Source organism: Chinchilla lanigera, unplaced genomic scaffold, assembly GCF_000276665.1.
Source record: "Chinchilla lanigera isolate Chin_1 unplaced genomic scaffold, ChiLan1.0 scaffold00096, whole genome shotgun sequence".
NCBI lineage: Eukaryota > Metazoa > Chordata > Mammalia > Rodentia > Chinchillidae > Chinchilla > Chinchilla lanigera.
The window spans coordinates 8003026-8014795 of NW_004955497.1; positions in this window are offsets into that span (position 1 = coordinate 8003026).

Consider the following 11770-nt stretch of genomic DNA (forward strand, 5'->3'; position numbering starts at 1 on the left):
GAGACTCTGTATCACTTTGAATGTTCTTGCTTTGATTTATGTTTGTGATACTGGTATGCTGCTACTGTTCTATTTTTTTGTTTGTTTCTCATTTACTACTCTTTAAAATTAAAAAAAAAACGATTTTTCTTTTAAAGGTGAAAAATCAACTTGAAAGTTTAGTGTTTGCTTTCAGATCTTGAATGTATTTCTAGAACAAGTAGGACTGCTGTGTCAGTTGTACTTTGTCATTGTTCTTTTTGGTGTCATGACCTAATGGGTACAGGAAGAAAGCTATATTGTTCATTGCTATGACAAAATAGAGGTCACACAGGATAAGGCTTTGGGTCAGTAGGAGGTCAGGTAGAATTCTGCTTTAACTTTGTCTATACTTACTTATTTTTGGAGAGATGAATAGATTTTAACCCAGAACTTAAAATCACCCTTTTTAATTTGTTTTCTGTGCTGTATAGAAATCTTTCAAAACTTGGGGTTTTTTTTAACCAACTTTTTATTTGAAAAATTTGAAACTTAGAGAAAAGCTGGAAAAAAAATCTGAAATATACCCATATGACCTTCATGTAGATTCACCAATTGCTAACGTGCTGTCTTACTTCCTCATGAGTAGGCTGAGAATTAACATTTTTGTCAAGAAGTCCACAGATTTGGCAGGAGTACTTACCTTGCGTGTCTCATCAGGAGTCATACAAAGTCAGTCGTCCCACTTATTGGTGAGGCTGAGTTTGATCACTTGGTTAACAGATAGTGACTACCAGAACGCTCCATTGTGAAAACAGTTTTCCTTCTGTGACCAGTAATCTAAAAAGAAATAACTTGAGATCTTGTGTATATCCTGTTCCCCTAGAACTTTCACTCGAACGTTTTTAGCATCCATGAAAAATTTGCCTGAATCACTTAGGGTCCTGGGGTCAAGAGAGTTCTTCATTATTTTTTCTGTTTTATAGGTGCTGGGGTTGGGGGACTGAAGAGGTATTTTCCTGGGTGAGTTGGAAGCACATAGAGCAGACATCAGCAACAACAGCAAGGAGCATCTTTGTTGTCCAGCTCTTATGTATTAGCGTTATCAAGTTTATATTCTGTGTAGTGTCGTAACCATCTAGTGCATGCACAGCTGTCTATGCCAAGGCATGTTTACATGAGTGCATCCTGCTGTGCGCCTGCATCAGACAGCAGGGTCATGTCTTTGTACGTCCTCAGAAGCCCCAGGCTTTGCAGCAGTCTTGCTGTGGCTCCCCACCATTGGCTAACAAGTTTCTATAGAGCAAACTTTCCCCACATTTCTCTCTACTTTTGTCTAAAATATCCTGGGGACTCACGGATTCATATTTAATGTTTTACAGTCGTTCTATGAACACCTTTTGTGTGCTCTAAATTTAATCATTTTAGTGAACAAGTAGACCTTCAACTTAGAAAGAAAATCGCATTAATGTGAAAGTGCTAAATTTATTTTTCAGCAGTATGAATGTTATTTCACAGATACTGAATATTTTTCAGGTATCATAGTCATAGAAATACTACATTGTCCATGAGAGGAACAGCTGCTGACCTTAACTCTCCTGATGTTCTGCAAGTCACATGGCAAGTGAGACAACGTGGAGGGGAGATCAGGCAGGCAGTCGGGTCTTGCTTTCTTCTACATGGTAGCTTCATACTAAGTATGGCGATTTCAGAGATGACAGAGGAAACCGAAAAGGCGTGGGAAGTGGTGTGTATCTGTTCTTTTAAAAGCTTTTTAACATGGACATTTTAGAAAAATAGAAGAATCTCATGTCTCTGTCATCTAGCTTCAATAATATACTCATGGCCAGTCTTACTTCATTTATATTTTTCATATGTTTTCCCCTTCACAGTTATTTTGAACAAAATTCTAGACGTCATTTCTATGTGTAAACTTCAGTTTGTAATGCTAACGAAACCACAGTGCCAGGGGCCAGGGATACAGCTCAGTGGCACAGCGCCTGCCTGGCAAGCGTGAGGTCCTGAGTTTGATTCCCAGTACAAAAAAAAAAAAGTGCTATTATTATGTCTAATCCACCAATAACTCCCTGTAGTCAAATGCCCTGTGTTCAAAGTTGAGTAATCTAATACATGTGTTTTTTTTGATCAGGATCCATGTAAGGCCCACGCATTGTGACTGGATTTTATGCCAGCCATCTCATGAGTTCTACCTCCATCTCTTTTTCTTGCCAGTTGAAAAAATCACCATGTTTCTGGAGTTTCCTACAGTCTACATTTTGCTGCTTGCATCTTTGCAGCATAGTTGAACATGTTCATCTCTCCTATATTTCTTACAAATTGCTAGTTGAATCTTTAGCCCTGATTGAGTTCACGTTCATTGCTTTTGGAAAGATCACTTCATAAGGGGGTATGTTCCTCCATCAGATACCTTATTCTTATCTCTCATTTTGTGGTATTGCACAAATGCATAGATCCATTTGTATGTGATGGGTTGCAGAATGGTGATTCTAAATTTGTCATTTCATTTTACTAAAGGAGAAACTTTGGGTTACCTACTGTTTGCTTACCCAGGGAAGATGAATTTATTTTAAATGTGGAAAAGGCAAGGAAAATACTCTTTACTACTTCTTTTTATTTCTAGCAATTTTCAAAATACAAAAATTATAATTATGCAATAATAAAAATTGGGGGGTCAGGGGTATAGCTCAGTGGCACAGCGCCTGCCTGGCAAGTGCGAGGTCCTGAGTTTGATTCCCAGTTCCAGAAAAATAATACTAATAATTGGTTAATATTCTGTGGTGATAACCTATTTGCTTTTTTGTCAGTATCATCTTGAAGGGTGCATATTTATAGGGAGCGGTCTGGGGCTTATTGCAGTCTGCAGGAGTTTATATTTGTAATCCCAGGAAAAAGTTATTGGAATTCTAGTAGGTAAATTCCAACCTACCACTTCCAGTGCAACCCATGGCGAGAATAAAGAGACACAGACATACCCGCAGTTGTGGGGAGCCAAGGAAGTCCTAAATCCAGTAGGAACAATGGCTAACCAGAACAAAGGCCTCAGCCCAGGGCCGGGTTTATTAATTTGTGAAGAGGGTAGTGGCTCAGGGTTGAGTGACGGTGAGAATGGCAGGAAGTTTGTGAGTACTGTGAGCTGGGCTAGGCAGGAGGCACAGTGGCCCCTCTGCAATATGCAGAGAGAGGTGTGCAGAAAGCGCACCGGATTCCGGAGCAGGGAGCCTCTGAGTTTGGAGGAGTCTGAGTACCACCGTTTGAGGAAATGTCTTGTGTTTTTGCTTGGTCACTTCAGCTTTGATACCTGGCCTTCCCGCCCTGGGATATCACAGCCTCTGAGGCTCAATCCCAGCTGAGAGCGAGAGCATGGCATCTCTCTCCGCCTACTTTATGCTAAGTAGTAGGGAGCTATAGGCGGGGCATCACTGAGCTGTTGTCATTGTTTCGAAGGTTACACATCAGCGCCTGGGCTAGACCCATTTGCATTGCTTAAAGCCAGTTGAGGGGGTAGAGTATTTTCCTAGCCAGCTCTGTACATATCAATACATGGAAGTAGGGCAAAGGTGAGTCAAAATGGAGCCAAATGGTCTTCTTTCAGGGGGACCATCTTAGTGGTCCTCCACGCATAATATTATTCAATCAATTTTTTTTTTAATTTTCTTGTTTGTTTTTTACAAAGTTAAAAGATCACAGTCCAAATGATCATCTTAGGAACTAGGCCCAGCTGAGGAGACTTTCTCGTCCCTTAACAAAAACTGAATACTTAAAAGTTTAGCTTTGAGAAATCACAGGCAAGACAATCTAACATTATCCTCTATTTCAACTTCCAAGTTTTAAAATGCATTCATTTTATTTTGGCTGGGTGAGTCCAACCTTACTCTAATAGTGTCGTGAATTCTGAAAGGGACCCGTTGAAACTCCATTGTGCGTCTTGAGGAGAGAGTATCTGCCTTCCTAGGTTTTTAAGAGTGAAGCAAGAATGTATTGGCTTCCTTTTCTGCTCCTCAGGCCCGCAGAGGGCAGGCCTATGACACAGGGAAGCCAGACTCCTCGGCAAAAGCAGCAGGAGGAGGCCAGGGAGGCATATCTGTGCCCACCTCATGCAGGTCATCACTGCTGTGGTTTCTGCAGCTTTGTCTTTGAGCTCCTTTGGCTGCTAATTACTTCCTTAGCCTGCTCCTTGGTTTTGTACTGCAGATGAGCCTCTAGTATCATCCTAGTCAAGTCCTTTCTGCTTAAAATAAGACTACACTTCGTTGCCTTCATTTAGGTCTCAATGAGTAATTGGCATTAGGCAGCGGGTGTTACAGGGAACAAGTTCCCGGGGACACCTGGGCATTAGTTAGATAGGTTAGGCGGTGATTCTATGTAGCAAGTGTAACTGCCTCTAGCAGACAGTTATAAAATAGCTGTCCTCCCTGGTCACATGAAGTTACAGGCCATTTCATAGCAAGGTTCTGGGCCACTAGACTAAGAAAAAGTCAGGATTCTAGGGAGGCAGCTCAGCAGTTGCACTGGGAATTGCTAATAGTACTGGGGCATTAGGGACGGGGCAGGTAAGTAACAGTTTCATACCCCCAAAATCAGTACGACAGTAACCTAGTGGATCTTATTTATTACAGGTATCGTTCTCAGCAAAATTCCAACTCGAGTTTCCAGAGTTAATGCAGCTATTGAAGTCACTGCTGTATCACATCTGTTGTGTGAAAATTGGAGTATTGATTAGTTCAGTAGTATCCTGAGAAGTAAGAGGGACTATGACTGAGGATGCAGTTTATTCACCTAGAAGAAAGGTGTTTCTTTCTCTGTTAAGACATTTTTCTCCCGATAGAGTCAATTTCCGGGAGAAAGCCAGTTCCTCTCTTGCTACAGGCCTTTTTATTTCTAACCCCACAGGTAGGGTTAAGAGCCCAGATACTTCCCAGAGGCCAAAACCAGAGAAACCTAAAATGCACTAAGAATTTAAGAGACTTTGCCAATTGCTAGCTACACGTAATTCAGGAACACGTGAAGGAATAGATTGTGCGGGTGCTCTTAGGATACCAGCATGCTGCCTTTATATGAGATAAATGCAGACTTAAGTAACTCAAGACAGATGTGGTTTTTAATGCAGAACTGGGTTCAACGCAGGCACATGCTAAATGAAGCTGAGATGCCAGAGATCCTTAGCATAGGAGTGGTTCTCAAACTTCTGCGTACACCATAGAAAGAATCACATGAAGGTTTTTCAGAACACAGATTGCTGTGCCTCACCCCTTGAGTTTGTGATGGAGTTAAAAGCCGAGAATTTACATTTCTAATAAGTTCTTAAGATGAGGCCACTAACTCAGGCAACATGTTTTGACAACCACAGGTGTGGAAGAAAGAAATCAACTTTGAAAGACAGGAATGCTGAGTGGTTCACCTATATGAATACCTTCTTCATTTGCTGTTTTTCCCAAAAGCACCAATATGGTCTTCCAGATTTAACTTTATTGACGTATACTGCACGTAAGACAATATCTGCAAAGTATACAGTCCATTGTTTAGACAAATGTATCCATAGCAATTAAAATACAGCATGCTTGCATCCCCAACAGTTCCCTCTTAGCTCTTTTTATCGCTGTCTGCTCTACTCCATACCCCAGGCAACCTCTTGTCTGCTTTCTGACACTCACCATTGTTTTGTTTTGAGAATTTCATGTAAATAGAACCATGAGGTATGTATTTTTGTGTCTTATTTCTTTGCTTTGTAAGATGTTTTAAAAATTTATCTATGTTGTTGAGTATATCAGTAGTTTGTTCTTTTTTATTTTATTTTATTTTATTTTTTGGTTTTTCTCCGGTACCGGGAACGGAACTCACGACCTTGCGCATGCCAGGCAGGCGCTTTTGCCGCTGAGCTAAATCCCCAGCCCCCTTTTTTATTTCTTAGTGGTGTTCTATTCCAGCTATCTACCACACTTTGTTTATCAGTTCATCTATTGAAGGGTGTTTGGGTCACTTCTAGTTTTCGGCTACTATGATCATTTACTTACAACCTCAGTGTGGATGTGTGTTTTCATCTGTCTCAGCCACATAACCTAGGAGTGGAATTGCTGAGTTACAGCACGTGTAGGAGTGTTCCATGTGCTTGACATTGTTACCAGCGCTTAGTGTGATCACACTTTATCTCTAGATGTTGTGGTGAGCGTGTGGCGGGATCTCATTATGCTTTTAATTTGCATTTTCTTGGTGACTAATGTTTGAATATTACCGTATATATTTACTTATTTATTTTTGTCTTTTTGAGACAAGGTCTCGCTGTGTCATTCAGGCTGGCCTTTTCTAACCCAGACTGGCCTCAAACTCACAAGGATCCTCTTGCCTCAGCCTCCTGCGTGCTGGGAATTATCATGTCTTTTTAGTAACTTGTCTCAAGCACCTCCCCCCACCCTTGCTTTACATTAGTTTGTCTCATTGAGTTGTAAAAGTCATCTGTATATTCTAAATAGAAGTAGCATTTGTCAGATATATATGTACTGCAAATATTTCTGAAGTCTTGGCTTGCTTTTTCATTTTCTTAATGGTGTATTTCAAACACCAAACTTTTCTATTGCAATGAAATCTAATTAGTCTCTTTATATATATATATATATATATGTTTTATGCCTTTGGAGTTCTGTTTAAAAGTTTTTTCCTAACCCAAGATTTCAAAGATTTCCTATTATGTTTTCTTCTAGAAGTTTTATATTAACTTAGATATTCTTTTTTTTTTTTTGTCTTTTTGAGACAGGGTCTCACTCTGTAGTTCAGGCTGGCCTTGAGCTCACTTTGTAGCCCAGGCTGGTCTCGAACTCACAATGATCCTCCTGCCTCAGCCTCACAAGCCTGGGATTACAGGCGTGCGCCACCATGCCTGGCTTAGATATCTTAAAAGTGTTGAGCATTCTTATTCATGAAGATGTTATATCTTTCCATTTTTTTACATCCTAATCTCTCTTTACTTGTAGTTTTCAATGTGCACATATTTCAGTGTACATAGGTCTTGCACATATTTTATTAAATTTATTTTACTTTGTGGTTTATGTTTTTGATGCTATTATTGTTTTAATTTTTCAGACATTGTTAGTATATTAAAATACAAAAGATTTCTGTATATTGGCTTTGTATTCTATGGCCTTTCTGAGTTTATTTATTAGGTCTAGTAGTTTCTTTTTTTTTTTTTTTTTAATGAAGGTGTCAGACCCCACCTGGGAAAGACCTTCCCAACAAATAGGGTGCCCTCTACAAACAGAACTGATGGCCATAAAGAAATTTAGTCTGGACCTGCAGTCTCCCTGATGAAGGAAGACACACACCTCTATGCACACCTGTGCTGGTCATCCTTGTAGCCTTGACCTCAAACATTCCACCCAGATTCCTTGGGACTACGACCCCCAACCCCAAATCCTATATATGCTTAGCACCCGCTCCAGATATTCGCTGGCATCGCTCTGATTCAGCCTGCCTATACCTAGAGGAAGTTAAATCTAGTCTTTGCCGCAATCTCAGTCTCTCCGTCTCATGCTCTGTTAATTAACAGGAGGTTCCTTAAAATTTTCTGTCTGTATGTGAGCATTAAGCAGCTTTACTTTTTCCTTCCCCATCTGCATGGCTTTTATTTCTTCCTCTTGTCTTATGACTAGGAGTTCTAGTTTGGTGTTGACTAGGAGTTGTGAGGCTTGTTTTTCTCTCCTTATTCCCAGCATTAGTGGGAAAACAGCCACTGTACCATAAAATCATCAGCTGTATTGTTTTAAACATAGATCCCTTTATCAGCTTTTTAGCTTCTTGAGATTTGTTTCATCATAAATAGACGTTGAATTTTGTTACTATATTTTTACGTTCTTTAATATGATCATGTGATGTTTTTCTCCTTAGTCTGTTAATGCAATATATTGCATTAGGTGATTTTCAAATATTTTATTCTCTGGTTAAATCCTATTAATCAGTGTATGTTTTCCTTTTTAAACATTACTTTATTTATCAATATTTTGTGAATTTTTTGTTTATGCTCATGACGGATGCTAGGCTATAGTTTTCTTGTAGTTGCCCGGTTTTGCATCAGGAAAAGTGACCTCATCAAATGGTTTGTGAAGTATTTTTTGCTTCTGTTTCCTGGAAAAGCTCATATAGGATTGATTTGTTTGCCCCTTGAATGTTTGGCAGTGAAATCAATTTGGTTAGGCCCCATCTTTTCATATCCTAGCAACATAACATCCCCAAGAAAGCAAGTCTACAAAGGTCAAGCGACTTCTTCTGTCAGTACAGCCAGAGTCAATCAGACTTGAGGACTGTCTCAAACTAGGCAGATCAGATCGATCTTTGACCCACCAGGAGCAATATTACTTTATGGGTTCTATAATGCCAATGTTTACAGTAAAGATGTCTTTATGGTAAACACCTGGAGACTGTCTGAAAAAAGTAGTCTAGCTCTCCCTCCCAGCAATTCTTTTTTTTGTTTGTTTGTTTTTTTTTGTTTTTTCTCCGGTACCGGGAACCGAACTCACGACCTTGCGCTTGCCAAGCAGGCGCTTTTGCCGCTGAGCTAAATCCCCAGCCCCCCTCCCAGCAATTCTTATTTGACTGATTTGGGCTGAGTCTGGGACACTGGAGGTTTTAAAAGAAACCTCCAATGGTTTCTTTGTTCATATTTTTCAGTTTGTTCAAAGGCAAGGTTGGGAACTACCAGTGTAGTGTAAAGCTGTGTATTTATTTTACTGCCTGATCCCCTACTGATTATTTTAATGTGCATTTGAGGTTGAGAAACATTCATCCCGGCAGCAGTTTCCAGGTATGGATGCTTATCAGTTACCTGGGAGAAGATTTTAAAGTAGGCTCCAAGAACCCACCTCAGACCTATTGAGCTTAAACCCTAGTGCACGAGGCCAGGGAAGTTTTTTCTTTTTCTAATTCTCAGGCATTCCTTTGAAAGACTACTCAACCCAGGACACCCTATTCTTATTACTAAGATTTTTGGATATTAAAAGAGTAATCGGCAGGGCAGGGTATTTAGTGATACAATAGTTTCTTTTTACCCATGGGATACGTTTTGGGACCCCTAGTGGAGTCCTAGAACTGCAGATAGTACTGTACATTCATACCTGTAATAAAGTTTAATTTATACACTGGGCAAAGTAAAAGCTTAACAACAGCTACTCATAAAGTAGAATATTGTAAGAATATACTATAATAAAATGCATGTAAATGTAGTCTCTGTCTTTAGAGGCAAGACATATATTAATATTTTTGGATTTTAGTTGATCACAGGTAACCAAAATTATGGAAAACAAAAATGAATGTGGGATGAGACTACTGTATAAGGGCAGAGAGAAAGGAAAGGATTTGGATGATTTTAAGGCTGTGCAAAGCAGGCTATGGCTGATCCTTGCAGAAATAGAAATGCACTTCTGTAATGACAGAAATACTGCTTCTAGTAGGTATAATATATTTAGTTCTTATTTTATACTGCTGGATAAAAAGAAATGTGGTTTTCCCTTTTGGTTTTCTTTTATCTGGACTCCATAAAAACCAGTCCTTCTACGTTCTTTCTCCCGATAGGTTACATAATGGAGATTAGAGCTTTTGTGTGTTTTCTGTCTTGAGTACATTCCCCCATCTCATCAACTTCTATATTTCCCTAAGTCTCTTTAGCATCAGATTTAGTAATAATGATCTCTTAGTGAACAGTTAAGCACCCATAAGTCCTAAAAATATTTCTTTTGGGTCTGGAAAAGTATCAAACAGGAATGGAAATCAAAAATCAATCCATCTGAGAAATACTCAGAAGACATTAACCAAACCTAAAAACAATGGTCTTGGAAATTAGGATTTCTAGTATGTTAAATTACAAGTGTTATTTGTTGGTCAAGCAATCATTAGTTACCTTACAGGGGAAAAGAATCCCCAAACAGTACTACCAAACAGAGGACTGTATCTGCTTTCGGATTACAAAGAATTTAACCGTGCAGTAGCACTTCAGGGCATTTGTGTTATTACATATGGTGAATTAGAAGATGGAAGATATTGGAGGACCTATGAAAATACTATAAATCGATTTAGAAACATACAGGCTAGCATGTTTTCCAATTTGTTCAGTAGGCTGGCTTAATACGGCATGATATCAGTGATCACCTCATAAGTCATTTAACATATAGCATTAAATAATTTTCACAAAAAATAAAGCTTTGTAGTCATGAGTTTAATGCCATATACATGTATTGAACATACAATGAATGATCAAAAATAGTTGCTATGGGTACTCAGGTGCCCGTGAGCACACGCACACGTACACATGTGCCCACACGCATGCGCGCGCACACACACACACACTGTGGAGGATTAATTGATGGTCAGTTTGAGTAGGAATGCCCAGCTCAACTGAGTCAGCACGGTTCTGGGCAAGGCAGATCCACCTAAGGATTGTTGCCCGAATTGCATAAAAGAACAGGAGGGGAAGATTGCATGTTGCTGATTTGCCTAAAGAAGTTGCATTTCTGTGGTGTTTCTTCCAAGGAGCTTTGGCTGCTGTCTTCCTTTAGGAGAACATCAATCCTTGTCTTCTTGGACACTGTCTCCTGGTTTGAGTGCAGAACTCTCAGCCTTCTGGCACAGATCCCGCCAGCACAGACTTTCTAGCTTCCACCATGGCCCTTGGGCCTTTCTGGTGCAGATCCTGGACAAGGACTTGAACTGGACATTGCCATGGGCTCCAAGTCCTTGACTGGATTCTTCAGGTCTCTAGCACACAAACAGACATCTGTGCTCTTCTACATCTGCTCTAGTAAGCATTGACTAACACACACACACATATACACACACACACACACACACACACACAGCTACAAGAGTCCATGAGGAGATGTGGGGTGAGTGACAAATATCAAGAACATCAGCATTGTGCTTTAGGTCTAAAATGTGCCCCATTTGTCTTGTGTTTGGAAGGTGATTGGGTCATGGGGGCGCTATACTCATCCGTGGATTCATTCACTGATGGGTTTAGTAGGTGAATGTACTATGTGCTATGAGGAGGTGGATTCCTGAAGGCCGGCTCTAGAAGGTTGTATTCTCATCCTGTCCTTCTCTGTGCTGCCTGGATGCGGAGGGATGAGCTGTCCTCTGTTTCTGCTCTGTAGCCAGCTGACCATGGACTGACTCCTCCAAAACTGTGTCAAAAAAATCTCTCCTCTGGTAAGCTGCAGTATTGTTTTGTCACAGCAACAAGCAAGTGACTAATACCATCAGCTACACGGGGGAAGCAGTGTTTTGGCTGAGTTCAGATGGTGGGTGGGAAGAAGGGCACATGCAACTGTGTGAGACTACATGGAGGTCCAAGAGAAGGTGCTGTTTTTTGAGAAAGGGTGGATCCCAGGATGCATATAAAGCACTACTTAGTAAGATACAGAAGGGACAGTTCATGATAGCTTGCTTGTTTGATCATTTTCCTATGGATGACAGATGCTGAAGGATTCCACCTTGTAGAGTATAGGATCTGTGTTTTAGAAATGCCTCGAGGATAACCAAGAGGATAAGAAAGATCAGAGGTAAAATTCCTAGCCACTTCATGGGATGTGGACCTCCTCCTATTGAAGTAAGGAATGAATATTGGCTCTATAGTAATGGTGGTGAACCTTTTAGAGATCAAGTTCCCAAAAGACAACCCCAAGCCCATTTATTTATTTCAAAGTGCAACTAAACCTGAATACTGGGGTTGCAGTTTAGAAAAAGCAGCTGTTATGTGATGCCTGGCTGCTAGGGCGACTTGGCTCGTGTGTCCACAGAGGGCTCTGCGTGCTGC